Here is a 14126-nt window from a genome sequence, read left to right as displayed (position 1 = left end):
CGATGGTCCCTAAAAAAATCATGAGCTTTTAGGACCTTCATACTTGTATGTGAGGTTGTAAACGCTGACAGATGTTCAGATGAAACTTTGAAATGTCATGTGGAAGAAAACACACCCACCCACCCAGAACCCTCTCCCCCCGACTCGAAAGTTACGTATGGAAGCCTTCACGAATTTTAAATTCGTACACTTATTTGACAAAAATGTTATAACTCGTAGACTATTTGACCAATCTACTTCGGGTAACTTTTGTTTTGCAGGTAGAACATCAGGGCATACAACCGTGTAGAAATCAAAATGCCAACGGCAATAAGAGGGGTTGTATGGGCAGCGGCCCCCAACTTTCAATGAAAAAAATCATAAAAATGGGGAGTTTGTCCCCTCTTCCCCCGCTGTTTTTGGGAAGGGGATGCAAACTTTAGCCTTATTTTCAAAGAACGGTCCTTTCTCAACCGAATGAAATCATTTCATATTCCTGGGTGCATTACATTATAGAATATGTGAAAAACTCCCCATTTTTATGATTTATTTCATTGAAAGTTGGTGGCCGCGGCCCAGCCAACCCCTCTTATTGGCTTTGGCATTTTGATTTCTGCACGGTTGCATGCCTGATGTTTTAGCTGCAAAACAAAAATTACCCGAAGTAAATTGGTAAAACAGTCTACGAGTTACAATTATTTTTTTTGTCAAATAAGCGTTCAAATTTAAAATTCGCGCCAAAGGTCTCGGCGAAACCGGGGTTACTTCCTGACGACCCCCTCGGCAGTGTAAAGAACGACTCCACAGATAAAATCTACTACAGGTTTGAATACGGCTTCGGGGGGGGGTGGGGGATCAGTCAACACCTATGCCAGGACTCTCACTGTGAACAGAACACAAACCGGCGTAGAAGAAAATGATGTTACGAAAATGAAATGGGAAGTATCAAGTCAAATCTTTAATCCGTGGATATAAACAATTTTCAACAGAAAATATAGGCTATCTCATCTTTCTCTTTACTGTAAAGTTCGATCAAAACAATTTTGGGATGAAAATTCATCTACACCACTACCATTTTACATTTCATGTATACAAAACACAATTATGGGTACAGTCTATGGTTAGGTTCTCTTTTCTATAAGGGCCATCCCGGTGGCTCAGTGATAAAGCTGTCAACAACGTGCAAGCTTCCACAAGTAATCAGTCACAATATTTCATTTTCATGGATATTAACTCGGTAACTATTGAAACATTTCTTGCAAACTTTCAAAATACAATTATAGGATGAACAGTTAGTTTCTTTACAGCTTTCTGTTCCCAGAACAGTCTTTTATGTTTCACTAATTGGATTCTTCTCTTTCCAACGGTGCCACCTATGGTGGTCAGCGTAAGCAAGCAAGTTGTGCGAGTCGTGGGCAAGCACGGCGTTAAGTTGTGCGACTCGTGAATAAGCACTGCGTTAAGTGGTGTAAGTGTGGACAAGAACAGCGTAAGTTGTGCGAGTCGTGGACAATCACAGCGTTACGTTGTGCGAGTCGTGGACTAGCACAGTGTTAAGTGGTGTAAGTCGTGGACAAGCACAGCGTTGAGTTTTGCGAGTCGTGGGCAAGCACGGCGTCCAAAATCATCCGGAGTGCTCGGTAGTGTACACACTGAATCTCCAGATTGGCAAACGATAAGAGTACTTCGATCAAATGTCAGTGTTGGCCTGCAAAGAACTGCACTGTAATTCAAGCCTGAGCACATACTTTATTTGGAACGAGAGAGATCGGGTTAACATTGAAAAATTAGGTGTGGTTTAGAGTGTCGGTCTCAGTTGAGCTCCACCCAAGGCATGAATTAATTCCCCATTTCCATCCGCCTGCCAGCAACTTCAGACACCCAACACTGCAGTTATTTATTCCTCAGGTGTGCAATAACGTAGCTGCACGCACGTAGCTGTGCGTTTGCAGGAACGACCGCCGCACTGGGAGCAATTAAGGCAACTGTTACGTCGAGTTTTAGCACGCAACTGCAAAACAAGACGGGAACGGGACAGTACATTACAGCAAGTCTCCTACCGTGAGGTACCAACAGTTGTCTCTAATTTGAGGGTCCTCTTAGTTCAGTCTGCAGAAGGAAAGGGCCATTCAAAGAACGTACGGGGTGTTGTTTAAAGAGTGGACACACATTTTGTGGGTAAAACCCTAGGATGCTGAAAGAACTGTCCGCCGTAAGAATGTAGTCAATGTAAACAATTGCACGTGACTTCTAAGAAATCCCATTGGTTGTTCCAGTGACAGCTGCGGAGGAATCTTGCGGCTAGGAATATTGTGCATGAGATGAAGCCATATCACTCCATGTCCAGGGTGTTGTAAGAAAAAGTTACTTGTTCAAGGTGCGTTCTGCATAGATTTAGTTATATTTTCATTGCAACACCCTGTAACTGATATACAGAAGTCTTGGGAACTTGTAATATATATAAGCTGTACAGCAAAGACCAAGGTAACACCAGAACTAATAAATAAGGAAGAAAGTGCGCGGTTTTGTTTACATGAACTTCGTTGTTGCAGTGGATGGAGAGTTGTCAATATCACATTGTAAATGCAGTCGGGTCTGTTGATCATCGTAGAGAGCAAGTACGTAGCGATGGGCTAAATTGCCCATATTTCTAATCTTATTACACTCAATGTTGTCATGGTGACATGTTGTGGATTCTAATATGCGAGAGTAAAGTTGAATTAAGAAAGAAAAAAGAACCTAGGGAGTTGATTTCATTCAAATAATTTGTGCATAGAATAATAGCAAAAAGATGCACCTCAAGATCATTGTCGTGGAATGAAGCAGATGAGACGTTAAACATGGGTTCAAAAGAACAGCAACGCCAAGGTTTATTTTTTATTCCTAAGTTCACTTCTGCTAGTGATTGGACCTACAGTTTCAAGCGTAATCGGTGCTTCCACCGGAGATCGTGACCCTGGGCTACCAGGAAGGGCCTTCTAAGTAACAGATCTACAGTGTTTACCGGTAATTTACCAGCAGCAACGTAGGTGGTGTTAGCCCGCGCCTACGAGTTTTTTTAAGTCCACTTTTATGCATTGTCAGGCTAATTGGGACTGGACCTACAGTTTAAAGTGGGATCCGAACCACTATGTACCTCCACCGGGTATCGAACTCGGGACCTCTTGATTACAAGACGATGACGTTCCACTACGCCATCGTGGACCCCCCGCGCCTAAGGACTTTCTATCGTAAGTAGCAAATAACGTTTACGACTGGACAGCATAGGAGCCAACTTCGGAGGGAAAGGGGACAGGGCATTTTCGCACCCCCCCTTCAAATTCAAGTAAAGACACACCCACCCACACATATACCATACACACACACACATAAAGTATTGTTTATGTCAACCTTGCCCCCCCCCCCCCCCCCGCCAGAAAACTTCTGCGGAAATCCAACATTTTCACATTTTGCTACAACTGCATGTATAAACAATGGAATCTATTTAGATAGAACGACTCTACTACTAACAATCGGTGTGACGTGTTATTCTTATAGTTATTGAGTTACCAAGCAGCGACAATTCAAGCAGCAAGAAAATAACTTTCACTCCTCCAAAAAGAAACATATTGCGCAATACGATTACAGAAATAAACGAAACTTAATTCTCTATAGGACATAATGATGTGAGCTATCATGAAATACTCTGCCCTCTACCGTCAGGAATATCGTGCTGAACAAGCAACGGTGACTGCAGATAACATGTACTTGTCATTTTACGAACAAAAGAGTGACCGGTTTATTTCTTATCGCCGTCCTTGGCAAAAGCCTCGTGAATGTATCTTGCTACACAGGAGTCAATGTCGTTGTCCTGATAAACGGAAAAGACGAAAGGAAACAAGCAAAAATATCTACCTCCAAATGACTGGACTGTTGAAACGTAATGACCATTTACCTTGACCTCTAAACTATCTGTGGCGACATTGAAGCATAGTGATGCGACCTGTTTGAATTGTAAACAACTTTTAGAGTTATAAGTGAAAAGAGCTGGGGTTGAACCTGGATCCATGGCATATTGTGTCATTGCTATGCCAACTGTGCTACCGAGCCAGCTTTGGTTTCGTCTGATTTTTAGGATCCGCCGTTTGTACCCAGCTTACGAGTCCTTATCGAGCATGCATTTTTACCTGAAATTTCTACGTAGTAATCTCTTGTGTGTGGCGAACTATAAATTAGTAGAAGACTTTTGGTTTAAATTTACAGTAGAGCGTCGATTATCCGAACGTCGGTCAACCGAACGACCGCTTAACCGAACTGTGTACTCGCTCACTTTCAGATATCTGTAATGAAAAACGTACGTGACTTAGCTGCTCGTAAGCGTGTAGGCTTGCTTAGACAGACCAAAATAAAGGATTTTTTTAAACGTTAATTTTGTGTACTGTGTGTATTGTTCATGCAAAATGCGTATGTAATATGTACATATTTTTGTTTAATAAACTGTACCACATACTATACAGGGCTAGCATAAATGATTCACTCGTTTTGAAAAGGCTATATTTTCAAAAGTATTACACGTACACACATGAAATATATATGAAAAGAACCACAAACTCACCAAGTTTATACACCCTCTACAAATGTTCGATATGTGCCCCTTTGGTTACACGGCACACGTCCAGACGATACTCGAGCTCATTCCATACATTTTGTAGCATAGTCCTGTCAATGGTCTGCACTGCAGCACTGATGTGTTCTTTAAGCTCGACTAAGGATTGCGGTAGTGGGGGTACGTAAACAATGTGCGATTGTGGGGCACGGAAAATCCACGTGCAGTCGTGACAGTTGAAAGAGATACGCCAAAGGTGAATGTTTTCTGTGCAGTGTCACAAACAAAGATGTATGGGCCGTTTTTCTTCGCTGAGCAAACTGTGACCGGTAAATGTTACCAGGATATGTTGCAGTTGTGGTTGTTCCCGCAACTCAGTGCTGACTTCAGGGATTTTGTCTTCCAACAAGACGGGGCACCCCCTCTTTGGAACATCCCAGTTCGTGACTACCTAAACGATGAACTTCCGCATCGCTGGATTGGGCGTATTTGTGAGGATGACCTAGCTTTGTTCCCCTGGCCTCCCAGATCTCCTGATTTAACGCCCTGCGACTTCTTCCTGTGGGGGTACGTTAAGGACCTTGTTTACGTACCCCCACTACCGCAATCCTTAGTCGAGCTTAAAGAACGCATCAGTGCTGCAGTGCAGACCATTGACAGGACTATGCTACAAAATGTATGGAATGAGCTCGAGTATCGTCTGGACATGTGTCGTGTAACCAAACGGGCACATATCGAACATTTGTAGAGGGTGTATAAACTTGGTGAGTTTGTGGTTCTTTTCATATATCTTTCATGTGTGTACGTGTGATACTTTTGAAAATATAGCCTTTTCAAAACGAATGAATCATTTATGCTAGCCCTGTATATTCCTACTAAAGTTGCCTTTGTACGTTACTTTGTAATACATACTTAAAGAGATGCCTGTTTTTATGAATAAATTTACTGTACAGTACTTCTTTTTGGCAAATAAACATGTACAGTTCGATTATCCGAACAAACCAGTTTTCCGAACACCCATGTCCCCCAATTACTTCGGATAATCGACGCTCTACTGTATTTGCAAAGCCAACGGTACATTAGTTGCGGAGTCACGTGACCCATACTTACTGGTCTATGATGATCTAACTTTACCATAAATGTATTAACCAAAAGCATGAATCTAATCTATGGTATCTACTAAATTTGTTCATTTTGACGGGCTGAACCGATACCCATACAATACATATCTATTGCCACCGTTCAGTGGCGGCGATTGGGTTCCAAAACTAGGGGGCAAGGTGCCAAAATTGGGGGCGGGCAAGAACAGTTTATTTTCCCTTGGTAGATAAGGTTTAGGAGAGTGCGGGGGCAAAAGTGGCAAAAAGTTGGGGGCAGTTGCCCTCTCGCCCCCCCCCCCCAATCGCCGCCACTGCCACAGTTGCTTGAGAATTGTGACAAAAATTGTTAAAAATACGGTTTTCACTCCAATTATAAGCTACAAAATCACTAGTTTTGCTTCAAAATATTCAAAAAATACAACAGAATACAAAAATACATCTTATTATGTGATCAAAAAATACGTTGTTTTTTTCACATAATACAAAATCAATGGAAACTTCTAATTTTGCATATTTCCAGGATAATTAGACTGCAACTACAACTTTCTCTCTCACTTCCTGTGTTTTTAACGAATTTTTTAAGGACCTAACATAGACAATTCGACATGATTAAAGTCGTTGCCGAAGTATAAATAAATTTAATAATAAAAGTGTGGTCTATTTTATACATACGACTACATACTGCACACTTCTTAACTGAAAAGAGCTTCGTCAATTTATAATATAATTATTCATTTCAAATTCAAATTTCAAAACATATGACACTGTACTTAAAAATGGTATACCATCAATCCCCTCATACAGTGCTCCTCGCCACTTTTCTGTCAAAAAAGAAAATAATCGTCCATCACGATAAGTCAATCAGGTTGGCTATCGTCGCTAGTCAAACCAGTTGTCTCTCTGAGTCACTACCCTTATTAGTTTTATAAAACTGTTTTTTCAGTTACATGTGTTCGCAATTAGGACATGCAAGTATTTCCTCACATTTATGTGTTCGCAATTAGGACATGCAAGTATTTCCTCACATTTATGTGTTCGCAATTAGGACATGCTAGTATTTCCTCACATTTATGTGTTCGCAATTAGGACTGTTCGCAATTAGAACACAGCCGACCAAAACGCTGGAAAACTATAGGCCGGTATCGGTATATAAAATCCAACCTATACTTTTCGATACCACAGGTATAGACTCAAGACCTAATTTCTCTGACTAAATTACTTCGTATTTCCAATTATTATTTCCGATTATTAAAACAAATTACGCTGAATATTCTGAACAAACATTTTGTGTGTGTGTGTGTGTTAGACCTGTTAATTCTGTTATGATACTACCAAAATTAATACTCTCTTGCCTATCCAAAAAACAGAAGCGCTGTGTCCGAGTTCTGGCTGTAGTCCTTCGAAATTAACAGACTTCACACGTTAGCAGTAATTAGCTTGCTACATTCCATGCACTATTATCTCTGAAATTTTCCAGTACAAGCGCAAAGTCAAGTGCTACTTTGCACACCAGCACTCGTACACAAGTCGCAGTGCAATGAAATTCCACAAATATCCGAGTTCGCTGTGATCGAACTATTTGAAACACAACTTTCGCGGAAATTTCAAATGTAATGTAAAAATGGGCGTGATTAAAGAAAACGAGGTGACATGATTGACAACTATCTAGACATGACGCGCTATTCACTGATTCAGCCCGACATTATAAATAAAGGAATTACTTCCACATCCACATGCTTGTTGAAGGAAATAAGACAACACGGGCAAACTGCACCTATGACAAAGTCCACATTAGATGACGATACTGTAGTGTGCGTAGGAATTTGGCGGATATGACTCCTCGTACGCTCGGTTTCATATTTCTCAATCTCTCTACGTATTCACTTTTTGTATGCAACATCTGAGTCAATGGACGGATATAACTTACGTCAACTTCCTTGGGCACACCATCTGGTGATTCTAAAGTTTTACATAAAAGTGCATTTTATACATGAAAACAGGAGTCGCAGCCTCGTGAAAAAAAAAAGTATTTTAAGTCTCTTTCTACATCCGCATAATATTCGAGATGAAGATGAAAACAATGAAGGATCTGGATATAGAACATTTGAACTACACGTGTATACTTTGTTCAGTCATATTTCGCTTGTATCTTCTGCAGGTGTGTTTCACGTACGTCACAAACTGTTGCATTGTGGCTTCGAGCAGACATGATTGAGGCCATTTCTTGTAAGAAGGCGGGAGATATTAATAGACTTGATTGATTGACTGACTTGCTTTTGTGCCACTTTTGGCTAATTTGCGAAGATGGGGATGAATGATGATTATGATGAAATTGATGAACGACACTCTCAAACAAACATGCCCAGGCCGGGATTCGAACCCAGACCCCTGGCATCGTAGCGCGATGTGCTAACCACTCCGCCACGGGGGCCAGCATAATAACAGACATTCGTGATTTAAAACAACGTGTAGTTGGTGCAGATTTAACGAATACCACGTTGTGGATATTTCCTTTCAACTAACAAATGTAATTGGCCGCAAATATGGCAGTTTAACCGAGATCCGAAACACTATGTGCCTCCACCGGGTATCGAACCCGGGATCCCTTTTATTACAAGGCAACGACTTTACCACTACGCCATATTTCACAAACAACAATTACTGACTTTGGAAACAGTGAATGCACTTCAGGTAGTAACCTTGATGGAATTTCCGAGAATTCAGCTGGAACATATATAAAATAGCACGAGAATGAAGAAAATGCCCGAAGATTACGAAAATTATATAGCGTATTTTGATATATAGGGTAGGGCAAAGAAAGGTAACCGAAACATGGAAATGCGATATAACTTCGGTTACCTTTTTTGCCCCACCCTGTACTTGCATATCTTTACAATTTCACTTATATTTTTGTACATTTTCATGTGTATATTCCACATGTTTTGCCTTCAAAATCTGGGCTAAATAACAATAAGTTATTTTTGCAATTTCTAATGCCATCTAACAACTATAATTATGACTAATTCGTAACGGGCAACTAGTCAGTCTCGTTTTGCAACTTGCTACCAATAATATCGAAAGATTCTTCAAGCAGTTCCGTTCGTACGGTGTGCGAAATTTTACGCAGACCTGTGAACCTGTCTCCATACGCAACGAAGCTTTCGATCCCGTGGTTCCGCGTGTTGTTTATACACGTCATGGTTGACAAAACGCACGCGAAAAAAATCATGGATGGGCTCTTCCATTAGAAGTTGTGTAAGCGTCACCACGGATGGGCTAACTTCTAGACTGGCTGAACACGCCCCAATAAAAGTCCTGCAAGGGAAAGCAATAAATTACACCACGCAAACCCCCTGGATTCGAACCTCAGGCCCACTCAAAATGTAAGCCGGTCAATTTGCATTGGTCACGTGACCTACTCGTGACTGGATTTTGCCCTCAAAGCATAGCTAAGGTCTTGTTACTTTCATACAGGTTCTGGTAATCAGTGCGTTGTGGTATAGGATAGTTCCAGTTTCGGTCCTTATTATGAACTGGCAGACAGCAAACTGCAGGAGAGTCTTCCCCACTCTTTTGGATACTACATCTCCTTGTTTACATAAATGGTTAGTTTTTGGAGAAGTGCAGGTTGTACAAAATTCCAATACTTCGAAGGACGCTTCTGAATTCACCCACCATCACACTTCTAAAAATGTATTTTACTTTGCTTTTATGTCACTTGAGACTAAACGCAAAGCTGAGGATAAATGGTGCGAAGATGAAATTGATGAAAGGCCAATCACAAACACATACGGTGCTCCACTCCGTGGCGGAGTGATTAGCACACCGCTACGAAGCTAGAATCCCAGGTTCGAATTCCGGCCTGGACATGGGTAGTCCTTGTGTGTCTCTTCATCAATTTCATCATATCATCATGCACCCTCATCATCGCGATTAGCCAAAAGTGGTCGAAATACGAAGTAAAATAAAGCAAATCAAACAAACACGACCAGGACATAACACAAGCGCCAGAGCCTCGCTATTTGAAAACTTCTTCAAATAGTGCACAAGGTATATCAGTGAATCAACCACCACTATTTGTAGTAGACGAGTATCCACCGTCTCGCCATCAACAAGTGAGGGTTCGATTCTTTGTAGACACACAGTGGTTCGGATCTCTGTTCCCACTATCCGAGAAGGTGGTCTTACACTTGCTAAAGAGTGCATTACTCTTCAGAAATCATACGAGAAAACCTGGGTACACTCGAAGTGAAATGCGTGGTCGTTGCCTACTTTAAGGTTTCGGAACAATTCTAGAGTCGGGAGAAGGGGGGCGGGGAAGGTTGACTGGAAAACGAGGAGAGTGTTCTTGCTCTTTATTGTGCACCAAATTATTCATCTTTCATCTCAACAATAATTAATAAATAATTTTGAAAATCATGTATGCAAATGACAATTTGGTTAGAAAATTAATATCTGGTGGTTATATGTACGATTCTTTTGAAATTCTGTTTTTAACGATTGTACCTAATCGATATTTTCAGGAATGTTAAACCATTTTAAGTTTCTTAGAACCTATTTCAGTTTTTCGAGCCTCATTTAAGATTATTACAACCAATTTTTGAAACCTAAAAGCATATTTTTTAGAGCCTGACAATCGGAGGTGTACGAGATGTACAGCTAAGACCAATGTATTAATGGGCAACATAAGACCAGATGTAATAAATAGGAAAGGAACTATTTCTCAAGAAGTCAAGTGGTTTTGTTTACATCAATTTCGCTCTTACAATGGAAGAAGAATAACTCTGCACCACCCCGGCATCCACGGGTTATTGAAGAAAATCACATAAAACCCTGCCTGGGTGCTTGGCTGAAGGTTTAAATCCTGTGAATTCCTCAGATAATAAAATACAGAGGATGGAAACAGAAGTCAGGATAACTCTATTAAAAAAAAATGCAACTGATCAAGCAGCAACGCACATACGAAATGGAGAAAAGTCATATTCCCACGGATAACCGTGATGGTACGGAACACTTTAGTTACGATCTGGAGAGTGTACCCTGATTTCTCTGGTTCACGATAGAGCCAAGTGGAATGCTTCGAGTTCTTCGGGCAAACTTTTTTTTCCTTCCTTTTTCCAACAGTGTTAGACACTGGCCTTCGAGGCGAATGCATGGTTAATAACACCCTTCCGTAGAGCAACACACCTCTTGCACTGTTTGGCCTTTGTAAACAAACAGCTTGTATCCACCTCACTTTTCTTGTCATGGTCAGGAAAACTGGTTTCCAACCCACTTTGATAATTCCGTCACTGTTATTTACTTTCCCAATGAGAAAAATGCGAATTTAATTGCATCTCCTAAAGGAAATTTTTCATCACGAATCACGATCCAAGATAAAGGAGAATTACACGAGTATTCGAGCGACATCTATGAAGTCAAAATTCTACTCGTAATCCATTGGTATACTCATTAGGAGTACAATTATGACCTCATAGATGATACTCTATTGCACACGGAATTCTACTTTATCGTTGACTTTATCGTTAAGGTTAATTTCCTTAGAAGATAAAAGTAAATTCCCATTTTTCTCACTGAAAAACACTATTCCGACGTGATTCACAGATGATTCCAACAGCACCCGGTCAGCTTTATAATCTTCGCGATCAGTCAAAAGTGTCACGAAATCTAAGCATAACAACGCAAATGAATCAATGAAACCGGCCACCTTTAAACTACGTACTTCTCTAAATATTTAGCTGATTTCAGATATCGGGATAGTGATTGCAAATGTAGAAAAACATTCAAATATATTTCCCCATGGTTCCTGAAAGATAAGTAAAAGCTTGTTCCCTTGGGTCAACTTGGGTGTAAGGGCGGGTGGTGTGACCTCTCAAGACACCCACCCAAATGTCACTTCTCTTCCACTGGTCTGCATTCTTGCAGGCTAACGAGTGTCTAGCACCAGAAGCCACAGCCTTACATAATCATGTTTTACGTTTGTATTGCATCCTTCATATGTTTGTTCCCACCGACTGTTTTGGCGCCGAATATACCAGTGACATTTCTTTACGTCTAGTTATAAAAATTGAGAGCCGTGGTGGGTGTTCCAGTGCTGCTGGAGCGTGGTGTTTATCACCTCTACAAATGACTCAGATTTTCAATGTGTGGGTGGATTCTGTCCCCACATCCTCCCCTTCCCGGCCGGTTACAATGTGCAGGTGATGGATTTATCGTTTTTAGTTGTGAAAAATTATGAAATGATCATGGTTCTTTCAGGTTATCGATATATTACCGACATTGCAGTTTATATGTAGTTACAAAACGAATTCTCTATCTATTGATATTGGCGTATTTATTTCATTCAAAAACTACTTCAACTCATGCTTTGCCACCCACAACCTTTATAAACACCCGAGAGGCCAGCTCGACTATCTATACATCAGGAATCATTTTGATCGCTATGGAGTGGCATCAGTGATATGTTTCCCGCACAGGATGACATTGCTTAGATTAATTTAATTAATTGTTTGATTGGGCAAAAGCACACGTCACATTTCTATTTTTTTCTTTAATGTAACGTCCCTCCTCTGCCTCTTTAGAGCAACCGCAACGATGGATGATACGATGAAGAACACTCGCAAAGGAACTAAACACCCATGAAGAAGAAAAGGGCTTCGAACTAATGACATATTTAGGAGGGTCTACATACATAAATAATGAAGATGCACTTGTTTAGCATAACAATACAATATTAATTTAAATTTTTATCAATATTTTAATTTACACATTATTATTATTACTGAGACACTTGCTTTGGACCCCCCCCCCCCCACAAATATATTTCTACATACGTGCCTGGTTCGAACCCAGAACTTTCGGTTGCGAGACCGGGAGGGAGTCGACCACGCCACACATTCGCTTCGCAATTGAATTATTATTATTATTAGTCCTTTAAAATATGTGGGAACGTCCAGTGACAAAGCCGGAAGGGCGTCGAATGACGCACTGTTGACTAGTCGCCCACCCATTCAGCGAAGACAAATTGAATCAATGCTCTCTTGGCAAAAAATATACATTTTCTGTTAACTGGCGGCACATTAAATGGCAATGCCCCAACAGAAAATATTGCCGCCTTTCTGCCTACAGGCGTCGTCAGCTGAGAAACAAGGGGACCTGTACCATCAATTAAAAAATAAAAAAAAAAAAAAATTGTATACGTTAGATATTCGAGCATTATACAACACGTTCCCAACGAAACACCGAAAAGTTGAGGAAAGCAAAATGTTTAAAATGTATTTGGGTAGGTTAAGAAAGAAAGTCTTCGGGGTTTATGAATCACGAAATAACGCGAATTATGCTATTTTCAGAATAACCCCGAATTTGGCACTTTAAAGCGAGAAACGCAGCGGAATATGCAGTATAAACTGAGAACACTTCTTCTATTCAAAAAGAACTACCTGAAGTGCTATTAGATCTGTCATTCGTAGTGTAGCGGGTGATAGTTAGATTAAAATTAGATTGTCACACTTCATTTATTGCAGTTTGGCGCAGACATGACTGACAGTGTTTAACCTCGTCCTGAAATAGAATTCCCTGAGGGGATCTTCCCAAAAGGTAAGTTTCGTAGGAACAGGAAAATTTTCCGGGGCAAGCACCTGTTATATTTCTGGGGGGGGGGGGGGGGGGGCATGTATGCGAGTACACAAAACGGTATTTTGAGGTCCCAGAAGGATTCTTTGGCATTGTTAGGGAAATGTGATGTGTATGATTGGTTCAAAGATTTGGGTGTTGTCATTCAATAAACATTTCATATTTAGTGGCTCATGAGATTAAATAGTTTTCGAAATGGAATAAATTTGGTAATTTCTCACGAAGGTAAGTCATATTTCTTGTCATTAAAACTAAAATTTCTCTCAATTTTCCAGAACTAAAACAATGTGAAAATTTTAAGCATATAGGGAACAGTAAAACCGCATGAAAAAATAACACCGAATTTTGCCCTAATCCGCGAAAAATAACATCGAATTGCCGTAAACAATAAGATCGAAATTTAGGGGAAAATAAAATTAAACTTCAGATCCGTACCAATAACTCAAGATATAACAATGCTTATCTCTGTCTCTTAATTTTTATTGGTGTCATCACTGGGACATTCATACTATTAAATTACGTAAGGAGCGAAGAACAAATACTTTTTTGGAAACAACTTACCACTACTAAAAATTAAAGCTATGGCGCTTTTCATCACAGTTTTCCTTGTATATTGTGTGAATTACACTGCATACGAATGGGAGTGTCCAAGTGTGTGCTCATCAATATTGTGTTTATGTATCTTTCGAATTTTATGTAGTGTATATGTCAGGATGTGGGTTTTAAGTAGGTACTCATAATATTAGTTACTTACGCACACTTTTGTTCTTTGGTATTTCAATGTTTTTAAATTTGACAAAATGAATATGTGTGTGTGTGTTTATGTGACT

At 40.2% G+C, this 14126-nt stretch overlaps 1 protein-coding gene across 5 annotated transcripts in view; it reads right to left on the bottom strand.

Moving 5' to 3' along the window:
- Positions 1–14126, bottom strand: part of PDZ-GEF (PDZ domain-containing guanine nucleotide exchange factor) — a 483761-nt gene that overhangs the window by 263051 nt on the left and 206584 nt on the right. The window lies entirely within an intron of this gene.

The sequence above is a fragment of the Lepisma saccharinum genome, chromosome 11, assembly GCF_977018435.1.
Source record: "Lepisma saccharinum chromosome 11, izLepSacc3.1, whole genome shotgun sequence".
NCBI classification, from domain to species: domain Eukaryota; kingdom Metazoa; phylum Arthropoda; class Insecta; order Zygentoma; family Lepismatidae; genus Lepisma; species Lepisma saccharinum.
The sequence above is the reverse complement of the archived record's forward strand: the minus strand, read 5'-3'. Positions and strand labels throughout refer to the sequence as shown.